Source organism: Dermacentor albipictus, chromosome 1 (assembly GCF_038994185.2).
Source record: "Dermacentor albipictus isolate Rhodes 1998 colony chromosome 1, USDA_Dalb.pri_finalv2, whole genome shotgun sequence".
In the NCBI taxonomy this organism is placed as follows: Eukaryota; Metazoa; Arthropoda; class Arachnida; order Ixodida; family Ixodidae; genus Dermacentor; species Dermacentor albipictus.
In genome coordinates this window covers 455,162,033-455,176,500 of record NC_091821.1, presented here as the reverse complement: position 1 = coordinate 455,176,500, position 14,468 = coordinate 455,162,033, and positions in this window count along the sequence as shown.

Sequence of the window (14,468 nt, the reverse complement as noted above, 5' to 3'; positions counted from 1 at the left end):
GAGCCATGGTGCCTCCATTCGAAGCAGTAATGAATAGATTGGAGAGATTTCTTTTATATCTAGTGAAGATGATAGAAGGTCCTTGCAAAACATGAAATGGGGAAAAGCGACAGGAGAAGACTGAATAACTGTCGATTCTTCGACTTAGTGCCAAGGAAGGTCGACGAGCCGTTGGATCCTTCCATGAATACTTTGTTTAGCGCAAAACAACAGACACAAGAAAGACGACGGGACAAGACACCTTGTCTTGTCGTCTTTCTTGTGTCTGTTGTTTTGCGCTAAATAAAGTATTCATGAATTCACACCAACTAGCCCGCCAACGCTTTGTGTTGGATCCTTAAGTGTCGAGAGTGCACAGAGAGCGTGATGGTCCGTGGCAGCAGTGAAATGTCGACCGAATAAGTTCGGCGGGGTTTTGCTCACATCCCGTACGAGTGTGAGGCACTCGCGCTCTGTAATGGAGTAATTTCTTTCAGCAGGCGACTTACATACGCAATACCTTTGTCACGCCCCGTTGACGCTGAGCTAAAACAGCTCCAATTCCGTAGCCACAAGCATCTGTGCGGGCCTCTGTTGGGGCAGATGGATCGAAGTGAACAAGAATTGGTGGAGAAGTGAGCAGGATGATAATGCGTATGAAGGAAGCAGCTTGGCAGCTTGGTCTTTCTTCAGAAGTTCAATCAGAGGCCGATGAATGGACGCAAAAGTTCTGACAATTCGACGGAAATAAGCCTACAACAAAGTTGCGGACTTCTTTGGCACAGTTCGCCACAGGAAAATCGTGAACAGCACGAACTTTTGTGGGATGGGGGCGGACGCCAGATGAGCCAACGGTGCAAATGCTTGACGCAGTGCCCACAAACGCCCGGCATGCTACGCCTGCACCCCGACACATGCAGCGCCCTTTTTCTGCCGGCTCATCGGGACCTTCAAGGGCTTCCGACCATTTCGATATTCCGTAACAGTCGCCACTGGAAGCCTACGCTGCTGATGATGACATACCAGCTATGTAGCTTTTGATACAGGTCTTCCTCCTCACAGAGCTGTATACTTGTCTCTATTTCATTCGAATTGCTTGCCGACGCGATGAACTTGTTTGCAGCCACTTCCAACTTCAGTCCTCACCCGCATAAACGTTTGGTTTCGTGATTCCCCGTTGTCCTGCAACGTACTGATTTCTAAACAAAATTCGTGCATTTTGCCTTTGCTCTGTGGCAAAACCTGGCTACTGCTCACGTAACAGCACCTCCGGCCCCTGTGTCATCTGACCGGATATAACCGCATGTATTTGTCGCTCTATTGGCGATCAACCCGACCCGGAACAATTTTAGCGGGCTGTTTACCCTTTCGCATGATTTTCACACCTATTTTGACTTGAATCAAGTGTCATTAGGCTGCACAAGTACCATTTCTCACTACATTTATATGGCACATCAGGCGACATTACGCCAACGTGTCTACCATGCCTCATCTGTGGAGCGGCGTGTCATCACCGGGGAAGTGATGACACGACGCAAAATCTGCTAAGCCGTAAAATATGCTACGCGAATAACTGCTGCCACCTGGGCCGTGCCATATATTTGTTATAAAAATGGTGTTGAAAAAAATATAGCCTCGGGGGGGGGGGGGGGTGAGGCGTACTATTTAGGGACCATTTGCCTGTCTTTTGTATCTTAGCTCAACCTGTAAGGAAGAAAAATTGATAAATGCCATGAATTTAAAGAATAGGTGATTCTAAAATTGATGTGTTGAAGCAGACCGTCCTTGATGCACACTGGTCCGAAGTCCTGAACGAAGACCGCTCCTCGGTCTGTTCTTCCAATATTTTACGAAAAGATACAGGACTTATACCACCAGGCTTTCCCTGTAGTTATATCGGAAAAAAAAGAAAAGATTAGGAAACCATGGATGACACCTTCAATCTTTAAACAAATACAAGACAGGAACAAGCTGTTTCAAGAGTTCTTGAGACTGAAAGGTAGCGATAAATTGAATGAATATAAGAGTATCGCAATCAAGTAAACAAGGAAATCTGAAAGGCAATAGACAACTTTTACGGTAATAAATTTGATGGCGTTGATGATTGCAGTAAACTATGGAGTATATATAATGAAATATGTCATTCAAAACCGACTCATTTATTTCCTGATGAAATTAAATTTACCGGCAGAACTATCACATGGAGAGACCTTTGCAACAAATTTAAGCAGCATTTTCAACTTGCGGCAGGAAATTAAACAATACGATAAAAGTTGACCCGTACAGGTATATAAACATAAATCCTTTTTATACGGTATGACTGATGCCTACTAGTGAATTCGAAATAATTAGCATAATTAAGTCTATTAATAAAAACTGCAGCTGGTTCCAACGAAATTAAGGCTGATCCGATAAAAGCTGTAGCAGCAACGATTTGAGTTCCACTGGCACACATTTGTAACTGCATTCTAAAAGATGGATACTTTCCCGATGAAATAAAAGTAGCACGCGTAACTTCTGTACACAAATGTGGACAAAAAGATGACTTTGGAAACAATAGTCCTATGTCCGTTCTGAGTGCATTCTCGAAAGCAATTGAAACGTTATATTGAGAAGAATAACTGGGTTTCTAGGAAAACACAAATTGATAATACCCCAGCAGTTTGGATTAAAAAAGAAAAGCAACTTCACTGAGCTAGCATTACTAGGCATCAAAGATAAATTAGTTGAGAATCAGTTGAAAACAGTTTGCGGTGGGAATATTTTTAGATATTAGGAAAGCGCTTAACTCAGTTACTCACTCTATATTATTAAATAAGCTACCCTGTTACAGCTTAAGAGGCCAGGCTTATCAATTAATCAAAAGTTATCTAGATAATTGCAAACAGTACACAATATTAAACAGCTGTTCTCATCGCAACAAAATCACAATGGGAGTAGGACAAGGCTCAATATTAGGTCACCTTTTTTTTCTTTTATACGTTCATGACACCTGCAACATACCCCATACTGAGAAGATAGTATATTCGCCGACGATACAAATGTATTTTCTCACAGTAAAAATTTGGAACAGGCCAAAATATAAGCTAGCATATGGATAAGACAACTATCACTATACTTACATGCAAATGAGTTACAGTTGAATACAAGTAAAACAAAATATGCCACCTTCAGAGCTCGAAACTTACATACAAATAATAGTTTCAATATGCGTTTTGAAAACGCAGTGCTTGAAAAGACGAGCACTGTAAAGTTCCTACGTGTATTTTTTCAGAAATATTGATCGTGGAATGACCACATATCCCACCTCCAAAGTAAGCTATCTCGAACAATTTGCGCACTATGGAGAATAGATTCTTGATTCCGAATAGATTAAAACCGGTTATATATCATGCACTAATTCAGTCCCATCTACAATACTGCTTGCTGATATGGGGCTCTACAACGACGACAAGTTTAAATAAACTAGAGTTTTTACGAAAGAGAGCTATTTGTGCTCTTGAACGCATCCGCTTCAATGATGCCACATCTCCATATAAAATGAAGTACAAGTTAGCTCCACCTGATCTTCTTTATACAGAGAAGCTCTCATTTTATGTGTTCGCGCAAATTACATCAAACTGGGCAAATTTTGAGTGTATCTATCTTCAAACGACCACAGAGCTCAATTTCGTGTGATAAACTATAAACTACCCAAGATTAAAACTAATAATGGGACTAGAAAACTTGAGGTATAAAATGCCAAACCTCCTAAATGAAAACAACGAAATGTTAGACCTGATAAAACAATCGCCTTCAATAAAATTGTATAAAGTAAATACATGTAAGCGAAGATAGCTCGTTGGTGTGATGTGCGGTTTTCATGCGAACTCTGTAGTTTTACGGAGTTCTAAATCCGTATTCGGGCGAGTTTGAGCCCATTGAATACTGTACCGTTTTTATATGTTGACATAGTAAAGTACTATGTCTGTATTTGTTTCCTGATTCCTATGTTTGTCACCGAATGTGTATTTTTGCAAATCCTGTAGTTAAAAACTGAAATAGCAGTACTAAAAATATGGTTAATTACGTTTTTTTTTATTTTTCGCCCAAACCATGTTGCTCATGCTGTTTCTCTTAGCTTAACTTAGCTTAGAACATGCTGTTGCTCTTAGCTTGCAGTGTATAACTTTTTTCTCTAACTTGCCTGATGAATTCCTTGTTCGAATCTTCCCCAGTTCCTTCTTTTTTTCGTATCTCCTGATTATTACGCTGTCCCGATTGTTTCGCTGGAGCGCAGAATATGCAGGGGTCAGGGCCTCAGCCAGGCGCATGCTAGCGCCTTTAGTCCTAGCCCTTCTGGTTTTTTTGTAAGCGAACTGTATGGATCTTGCGCATGTTTGGGCAATGTTTGTAATTTGCAGAAACATTGCCCCTTGGGCATAATAACAATGATTGTGATTTCCAGGTGCACTTCGGCACCAGTTTATGCGAAGTTTATCTGCCGATCGGGAATTCTCAATTTTCCAATCAGATGACACACAGCAAAACACAAGCTATTGTCGGTGCGAGCTATGGATAAGCTCGGCGCAATTTACAGCCGTCGTAAGCATTTCACGTCACAATTGAAATAACCGGATGACGGATAGTTTCCTCTGCCTGTATTTTTGATGGAATAATATTCTCTAGGCTAGTCACCGACGTCTAGACTTTGATATATAAAATGTGCCTCATTCTACAAACGCTACTGTCATGAACCTTTCGGTGTATCTTCAAAGTGCCTCGTGGGCGTTTCCTTGGAAAACAATTCATTACTTGGCAAAAATAAAATGGTGTAACAAGAAAATTATTATTAAATCAATTTACACGGCCTAATTAATTATGTCATGCTACGTCTTGCGTGTCGAGGCTCCCAATTGACAGTACAAAGAAAGCAATACTGGCATTTCTAGCTGATCTTCATATACATCAGTGACACAATACCTAACTATATAGCCCTCTTTACTTAGACTTTTAGTACATAGTTTCATGGTATCTTAAGAAATATTTTCTATTCTTGCGTTATTATGCTATCAAATATATGGGAGGTAAACGATTATTTCTATTGAGAGCAAATCTAACTAAACATTGCTAATTTGCGAAATGTAAAGTACTACGCGCCCATTCGCAGCAGAAAAATATTACGTGCATAAAATAAGGGTAAATCAAACGTTTTCAAGTATTCATTCACTGCATGAAGGTCAGTTCATATCAAGTTAGTACTCTCTATGGATAGTTAATTGGAACGCATAGACAAAAACGAGACAAAAACTAGGTAAGTAGCCAGGCTCAGCTTTCTTGGACTGAGAGGGAGGGCAAGATATCCAAGAAAAATATAGGATAGAGAAAGCTCTCTTGCTAACAGTTTTTGTTCAGAAACTACAAGGATTGTAGTGCAGGAACTAGGTCAGTGCATTTCAAGAAGCTCAGCCATGCTTCTATGGATAGAGTGTCGCACGTATCAACCCATGTGCAACGAAGACATCTGCTTGAAACTCCGTAGGCTATGCCCTTTATATACTTTAAAGGAAAGAAAAACCTTAATAATACATCGTTAATAACAGGATGGATTCGAACCCATCACTGGAAACACTGACGCCACTTCAATATTGCGCGGTTCATGCTATTTTTCTTCCTTTTCTGCACTTGTTGATCATCTTTTGTTAGTATGAAGTGACGGTAGTGATTTGTACGGCGCACCGTGTTTTCACTTCAAAGGAACGCGCCGTGCGCCATATTGCCCGCGGCAAGGAAAAACGGAGCTACATTTAACGTTCAGCACTTGCTGAGGTTGGTACGCTGTATAAGGATCGACATTTGGGTGAGTTGGTACTGGTTGAACATCTTGAAGGGGCAGCGCAAAAAGACGATGAAAGAAGGCAGGAACACACAGGACAGCGCTGAACCCACAATTAACTTTATTCACAACTAAATGTATAGACGGAAATTAAGCAAAAATATTGGTGGTAACACTACCTAGGATAAGAAGTGAATAAAATTGATGAAAACAGTCGTTATATGATATTAAATCACATAGAATTGACTCAAACAACAGAACCGATTGTTAATAGTTACGTAACAGAAAGGTGACTTCAAGGCAGTCATCACTGTTCATTTCTGTTCATAAAAGCCTCCCCCCACCCACTTCTTCGTTTTTAGAAGCACCTTCCTCGCTTCTTCTTTGGCTAGGCTACACTTTCCCCTTTTCTGCGTCACTCCTCTCGGGGAGATAACGATGAACGTTGCTTGTGGTCGCAAAGTCCAGCTGTCCATTATTCTTATACCCCACAGTCTTGCGTACACCATGTAGCACCAATAATTTCGCTACTTCAACTGGTCCAAGAATCCTAGCTGCAGTAGTCAGTAGTACTTTTCGAACGAGCACAAGGTCTTGTAGTACAACGTCTGCTACATGGCCTTGACGCCGCTTGTCAAAATGAAACTTCATGGCATTTCTATATCTGTAGCGCTTGTCAGACGTCTTGCAACACTCAATTAGCAGTGGCCTGTCTGAAGCTCCAAGCTCTTTGTCTGCGCTTAGCTTGGAGCATCACTGTAGGCACCGAAATACGCACTACCCCCAAGGCTGCTTGTATGAGTCCTGTTATGATGAGCCAGAGCCGCTTCTAGGCAACGTTTCCAGCCGCTATTAAAATCTGGATACATAGACATGAATTGTTTCACATCGCGTATCACCATCTCAGACATTACATTTCCCCGCAGCTAATAGCACGCACAATGCCGCAATGTCATGCCATGGTTCGCTGCCCCCTCTTGAATCTTTCTGTTAAAAATGCAGGCCCATTGTCCGATATCCCAACATTCAAGTAGGAAAATATGCACCTGTCCAGGACGGCTAGGGCACTTTTTGCGATTTCCTTGCCGGACCGTGTCGCCAGCATTGTGGAGCATTGAATGATTGGTACCAGGAATGACTGAGTTTTGCGTACGCCAGGACTTTTCTTTTTCACGTTGCCGAAGTCTACATGTATGACTTCAAAATTCTCGTCGGAGTGTTTAGGCAACACAAGTTCGTCTGGTCGTGGCCGGTACTTGGCTTTCTTTATTTGGCTCAAATGGCATGACCTTACATAGTTTTCAATGTTCCTCTTGATGTATTTTCATCTAAACGTGTGAAAATTCTTCTATGTGAGATAGAAACAATTGTGACTGCCGGACTCTGGAGTGTCGTGATACAGCTGAAATAGTTTTCAAACAAGGTTTTGGGGTACCATCAACTTTCCGTTTTAAAATTTAGGTCTTCACGTCCTTCCGCCAGCTTGGTCCTAATAATTATCTCGTCTGGGAGCTCAATCGTCAACCCAGCCAGGGTATCGGCGTCTGTCAGGTGGCTGCCTGAGCGATGGAAAATTTCGAAGTCACATTGTTATAGCTCATTTATTCAGCGAGTTAGCTTCCCTCTTGGTTCAACATGTTCAGGAGGTAAGTCAAGGCCTGATGATCTGTATGTAATTTAACCTTTTTCCCACCAATATATCACAGACATTAGCGCACTGCTATTAAAACATCCACGGCCTCTTTCTCGGCAGTAATATAATTACCTTAATGACGGCCGAAGGTTTAGGAATAGTAACCTATAACTCATAGCTGCTGAAGCTTCGAAGGTTGCGTGTGTCTTTGGTATAAGACTGCCGCACTGGCGCAGTAAGATGTGTCAGACGATATACTATGCACGAATTCCTGATAAAATACCTCACCTTCTTCAGTCCAGAGAAAAGGGACACCATATTTGGTCCGTTCAGTCAAGCATATTGCTATGTTAGCTAAATCTTTGATGGATACTCTGAAGTGGCCAGCAAGTCGAAGAAAACTCTGAGTGAATGCAGATCATGTGACTTCGTAAGCTTCGAGATTCGTTGAACCGAGTCTTGTTTGGTGCTCTTGGTGACGCCATGAAGCACTCTTCGAAGAAAAACTACCCGTGGCTCGAAGAATTCACTTTTCCTTCATTTATCTTTAGGTCAATGTGTCTCTTTATGTGTTTCCACATAAACCTGTGAAAAGTCTTCTATGTGCTACCGAAACAATTGTGATCGCCGGACTCTACAGTGTCGCGGTACAGCGCAAGTAGATTGAAACAAGGGCCTGGGGTACCACGAACATTCCGTCTTTAAAATATAGGTCGTCACGTCTATCCCACAGCTTGGTTATATTATTTAGCTCATCTGGGACTTCACTTGTCAACCGAAACCCTGCATCGGCGTCTGTCAGCTGGCTGCCTGAACGATTGAAAATTTCGAAGTCATATTGTTCTTCATTTATGCTGCGATCAGGCTTCCCTCATGTTTCCAATATGTTCAGGACGTAAATCAAGGCCTGATGATCTTTATGTACCTTAAGCTTCCTCCCCCCAATACGGGATAGAAATTAGCGCAGTGCTATTTAAATATCCAGGACCTCTTTCTCAGCCATAGTATAATTAACTTGATGAGGGCTGAAGGTTTAGGATCAGCAACCTATCACTCGTAGCTGCTGAATCGTCGAAGTTGTGTGTCTCTTTGGTGTAAGACTGCCCGACTACCGTAGTTAGATGCGTCAGACAATATGCGATGCAAGAATTCCTGGTAGGCTGCCTCACATTCTTCAGTCCAGAGAAAAGGGACACCATTTGGGGTCAGTTCAGACAAGTATTTTCCTATTTTATCAGAATCTTTATGAATACTTTGAAGGGGCCAGCAAGTCTAAGGAAAACTCTGAGTGAATGCAGAACGTGTGGCTTCGTAAGCTTCGAGATTCGTTGCGCCGACTCTTATTTGGTGCTCTTTGTTACACCTTGAAGCACCCTTCCAAGAAAAACTGTTTGAGGCTTGAATAATTAAATTTTCCTTCGTTTATCTTTAGATCTGCATCACTAAGCGATCGCAGAAATGTGGCCAAGTGCTCTTTTTCTGACCCCGAGTAAACCATAATGTCAATAATGTAGACGCTGCAAAATCGCTCATGTGGCTTAGAAACATTATCCATCAACTTTTGAAACCAAGGCGGCGAATTCTTCTGACCAAATGGCAGTCTATCAAGTTCATATATATTGAAATGTTTCATAAATGCTGAACCTTTTGGTCTCCTTTTCTAAAGGCATTTGCCAAAAGCCCTTGCATATATCCAAGCGAGAGAAAACGCTGCAACCACCAGTTTCGTTGATAATTTCGTCAATGTGTCGCATCGGGAAAGGGAACAAGTCAGTTTGTTTCTTAGTTTGACGGTAATCAGTGCAAAGTCTATACGTTCTGTCTTCTTTCGGTGTTATAGTCCCATGCTACCCAGCGCTCCCTCATTTATGGTTTTACCATAGGCACCCAAAACCAACCGGCCTACATTTCTTTGGTTAACTTACAACCTGGACAAGATATCTTAATTTATGCAGACAATGGAATTATCGATCGTTAGCGCTGGTGCCTTTACTCCTTTCCGGATTCAACGCGCCAGCTCATCATTGTTGTGGCCCCAAAGTGCTGTAAGTTTGATTATTGCTCCATTCTGCTAACACTTTCCTTTCAGGTTACCTTGATAGATACTTGAAAAAGTCTTTCCTTCGCTTATATGCATATACGCACACGTACTTACATGCTTTGAGGAAGGGCATGACTTGCTGTTGTACTGGCACCAAGTAAATACTCGTCTTTTTAATAAAAATCATAATTCCCGATTTCACTTAAGGCCTAGATTTGTCGATGCGTTGCCCCAAATATTCCCAAGTGTCTGTAAATGTTTCGTCCACGTGCATAGGTCCGGGGACCTTCTCTTCCGCTATTTGTCTATTACGCATGTAGGATAAATCAAACATTCAGTTTTGCAGTCGCCGAGCACCCCCAGGACAGTGCCACTGCGAAGTGATGGCGCATCCCGACAAGCTTGAAGAGGCCGGTTTTCACAGCTCCCAGTGCTAGCCACGCTAAGGCAGTGATCTTCGCACTGCGCGGCTAACCCGAGGGCGAGGAATGAAATGCGGGCCGTAGGGCCCCATAACGATGGGGGCGAAAAGCAGGAACACTCGTGCCCCGTGCATTTTGTGAAAGTTTAAGGACCCTCCATCGTTAAAATTAATCGGGAGCCTTCACTACGACGTGCCTGATGATCATATTGTGGTTGTTGCTCGTAAAATCGAAGAATTTATTATAATTAACCTTAAAGCACTCATCCATGAACTTCAATTTTTTCCGTCCCAGCCGAATCTAATCGGGTCAGCTCTGCCCCATCTGTTAATAATTACTGAAAGAATGGTCCAGCGCTTACCCCAGGCAGCTATTATTAAGGATAATACCAGTATTCCAGTATACTACAGCCATTCCGACTCTATCTGATTATCTATGATGTTTCGCCAACCCATTGGCCGAAGTAGTATACCTGCTTGGGGCCGCAAGGCATGTAGTCTTTCCAATCCTAATGATGTCCGAAAACCAAGCCTGATGCCGCCAACTCTTATTAATCTAATTCAGAGCGTATCTAATGTTCGCGCTCATCTTTTGGGATAAAGCGTGGCGCTGAGATGTTTCTTGAATAATGTAGGAGAGTGCATTTAACGCAGAGGTGCATTGTTCGGTTCATGGGTTTTGATTTCATGAACTTAAAAAGCTATAGGGTTTTACGTCCTAAAACCACGATCTCATTAGGGGTGCACGCTGTAGTGGGGGACTCCGGAAATTCAGACCACCTTGGGCTTTTTATCGTGCACCTGAATATAAATACAGGAGTTCTTTCGCTTTTAGCTGCCATCGAAAATGCGGCCGCCATACCCAGGCTTCGATCCCGCGACCTCGTGCTCAGCAGCCCAACGCTATAGCTACTAAGTAACAGCGGCGCGTTTCATGAGCTTGAATTGCGTGAAGAGAACCAGTCCAAGCATTCCCGCCTACTTTATCAGACGCTTACTCAAGCACGAATATACCGGCGGTATTTTTTAACAGCACCAAATTTTAAGAAAGCAATCAATGTGAATCTTCCTGATATCATCATCATTCGAGCGTTCAGATGGTAACCCCCGGATAGGGAGCAAGTTGTGCAGTTGTGTGCGTAATCCACGAAGCTCTGCTAATTAACTTTCAGATATTTGACCGTCAATGCCTAAAGCAAATGAGCAGTTTGGAGCCCGCTTTAGAAATTGTGTAGCTGATTGAATGTAGGTTTTTTGACATGCTCCTGTAAGTGCTAAGAATATGCATTTTGCAGCTAAGAGCTCTCTGAGGGCGTGATGTGGAAAAAGTCGGTAACATCAACATGACCGCTTCCGGCGTTTTGTGATATTGTCATCAATAGTACAGCTCCCTGTTGCGCTGTTGAGCACGAGGCCGTGGGAAGGCATTCCGGCCTCGGCGGCCGCATTTCTCTGGCATGGATGCCAATGCGATGAAAGCGTAGTCGATAAAAAATAATTGGCTCAACTAAATCCCACAATTTTCATTTGTACCATAGTTCGACCTGGTGCAAGAGAACTGTAACTATAAATACACAGTAGAATTTCTTGTTTTTTAGTCATCATCAAAGATGCTTAAAGAGAACCTTATGTGGTCATGCAGGGCCAAAATCACATAATGAGTTGTCTATTGGACAACAAATATGCGCCAGAACCTATTTTACGATGACTGTCGACGGTACTACGTTAGCATTGAATCAAAAATGCGACACGACGTATTTCCGCCATAAACGAGTTATGTAGGAGGCATGTACTGCAGTGGGACTCCCTTTTGGCGTTTCGTTACCAGCATTCGTCAGCATCAAGCGTTGCTGCCACTGCGGAGCCGGCACGTGGCCTCCGAAACGCCTGGCGTGCCGGTGCGTGCGAACGTTGAGAATGGCTCCCTCACTTCCAACAAACTCAATTTCATATATTGTGTGACCCATGTTGCCGAGAGGTTCATTGAAGAGCGGCACATACCAGGGGCATTCAATGCACAACTCGCTAAAGCGTTGGCGTGACAGGCGCTCTTAGAAAAGCGACACATGCCCTGTGCATTTGTGGCGCAGCCTGTTAATGTCCAACGTTGCTGTACTTGAGAAAAGCTTGTGACGTGGGTCTGATAGCGCTCGCTAAGCTTTGGAGAATTTTAAGAAGTAAACAACTTCGCAATTGTGGAGCGGCAGATTCCCAGAGGTACATACCTAGTTAAACATTACACTGATGCGTTCAGTGAAGGCTGGCACACATTTACTCACACACACCCAGTTACCGAATCTTGCCTCGAGGAGGTCCATTGGAGACCAGCACAGACCAGGATAGGTCATACCCAGTACTCCAAGTCTGCGTCAAATAGTTTCTTCGAACAGTGGTACCTACCCAGTGTGGCGTCTACAGTAACCCATGTCGGCGTGAAAGGGTTTGTGGAAAGGCATGAGGCGATGTCTTCCCCACATGATAATTTGGGTTGCTGCACGAGCGTAGGCCACCACGAGCACCGTGCACTGATGTACAGATGTCAGAGATGTCCTCCTTGCGTACCGCCCGAGCACGGGGAGCATCAGGAGGCGCAACTTCATTTTCCTCAGCCTATCGGTGCCGGCTCTCCATATGTTCGTTGAAGAGAGGCTCGGATCTGCACATTGTCACATACTCCATGACAAAAGTTGTTCTAATGGTTCAGTCCGAACTCTGTTACTTTTGCACACCATCGTTTGTGGTAAAGGCTGCTGATGCGTCAGGTTACTGTCCTAGAGGAACACCTTGTGACGAGGGCAATATGCTCCTCAGAATCGAAAAAATATAATGGATATTTTCCGTCATTGTATAGTGGCTAAATCCCACTGGCACATTTATTTATTTATTTATTTATTTATTTATTTATTTATTTATTTATTTATTTATTTATTTATTTATTTATTTATTATACATACATACATACATACTGCAGCCCGTTAGGGCTATGGCAGGAGTGGGTGTACATGCGAAGAAAACTGATTATGATATGCAGAAAAAAACATAGAAATATAAAAATGTGAAGAAACTATACATCAGCAATAGCATTTAATAATTGGGAAATGTGTAACAAACGAACTTCGGCAGGTAACAAATTCCACTGTTCAATCATGCGGGGGAAAAAACTGTATTTGAAAGTGTTAGTGCGTGGATGAAGTGGTCTGATATTAGAGGCATGATAAGCTCTAGTTTAAGTCGGGCAAGCAGGCACTAAAAGGGAGGGATCTGATAGGTGACAGAGAGAGTTCTTATAAGAATAGAAAATCTTCAGAGATTCTATGTGCCGCCGTCTAGAAAGAAATTGGAGGTTTAATTCCGTAAGAGCAGCTGACGGTAAAATGTCTCGGTCGAAGCGACGGTAAACAAAACGAATAGCCTTCCTCTCTGGACCGACTCAATAAAATTAATTTCACATTGTTTATATGGGTTCCATACGGAGGAAGCATATTCTAAAATTGGGCGAATCAGTGTTTTAGATGCGACTAATTTAGTGTCCCTCGGAGCAGGAGACAACGTCTGGTGGATGTAACCAAGTTTTTTAGCGCTTTACTACAAATATAATCTACAGGTTTAGACCAAGACAAGGTGGTTGTAAAAAGGACGCCTAAATATTTGTATTGAAAAACTAGTGTTAGTGGTACACCGTTGCATATATAATCGTAACATACGGGCATGTGTCTGTTAGTAAAAGACATTATAACAGTTTTTCAAAATTTATGCTCATTTTCCAAGTAGCACACCAGTCACAAAATGAAAGAAAGGCATCTTTAAGGCGCTGATGATCAGCAAGTGAGTCAACTGGACTGTACATAACACAATCATCTGCATAGAGGTGTATTCTTGAAGTAACATGGTCTGGAAGGTAGTTAATAAGCAATAAGAATAGTATAGGGCCAAGTATGGATCTCTGTGGGACTCCTGAGGTGACGTCGACTACAGATGAATCCGCAGAATCATAGCATACGAATTGGGAGCGCAAAGAAAGGAAACTGGAAATCCAAGACACTAACTGAGGGTTATGTAGAATAAATACGAAGAATGGGTAACTACATAAGTAGTTAGACATTTTGGCGTCTAAGGCATTCATTGAAGAACGGCACAGACCTACTGACATATTGCCAGCGACTCAATCTGGCATCGAAGTGGTTCATTGAAGACTAGCAGAGGCCGAGTGTCACCACCCAATGTTTTTAAATAGTTTATAAGTGTTAGAAGAGTTTCTTCTAACAGCGGTGCCAAAGTGTCCCGTTCTTCTGCGACCCATGTCGGCATGAAAGAAGTTCATTGAAGAGCGTTACGCGTGTACATATTCGCATATACTTAGTGACAAACTTGGTCTGACCGTTGGTTTAAGAACCTGTTATCTCGGGACAGCACCCAAAGGTGCGAACCACTCCACGACGGAGTAGGAGGAGGAGCAGATTTTAATGAAGAGAAACGAGGAGAGGTTGGCCTGGAGAGCGTGTCTCTAGTCTGCTAGTCCCCACTGGCGTGAGGGGGTGATACAGGGTCAGGTGGGTGGCATGTGATTATGGTATGGTAG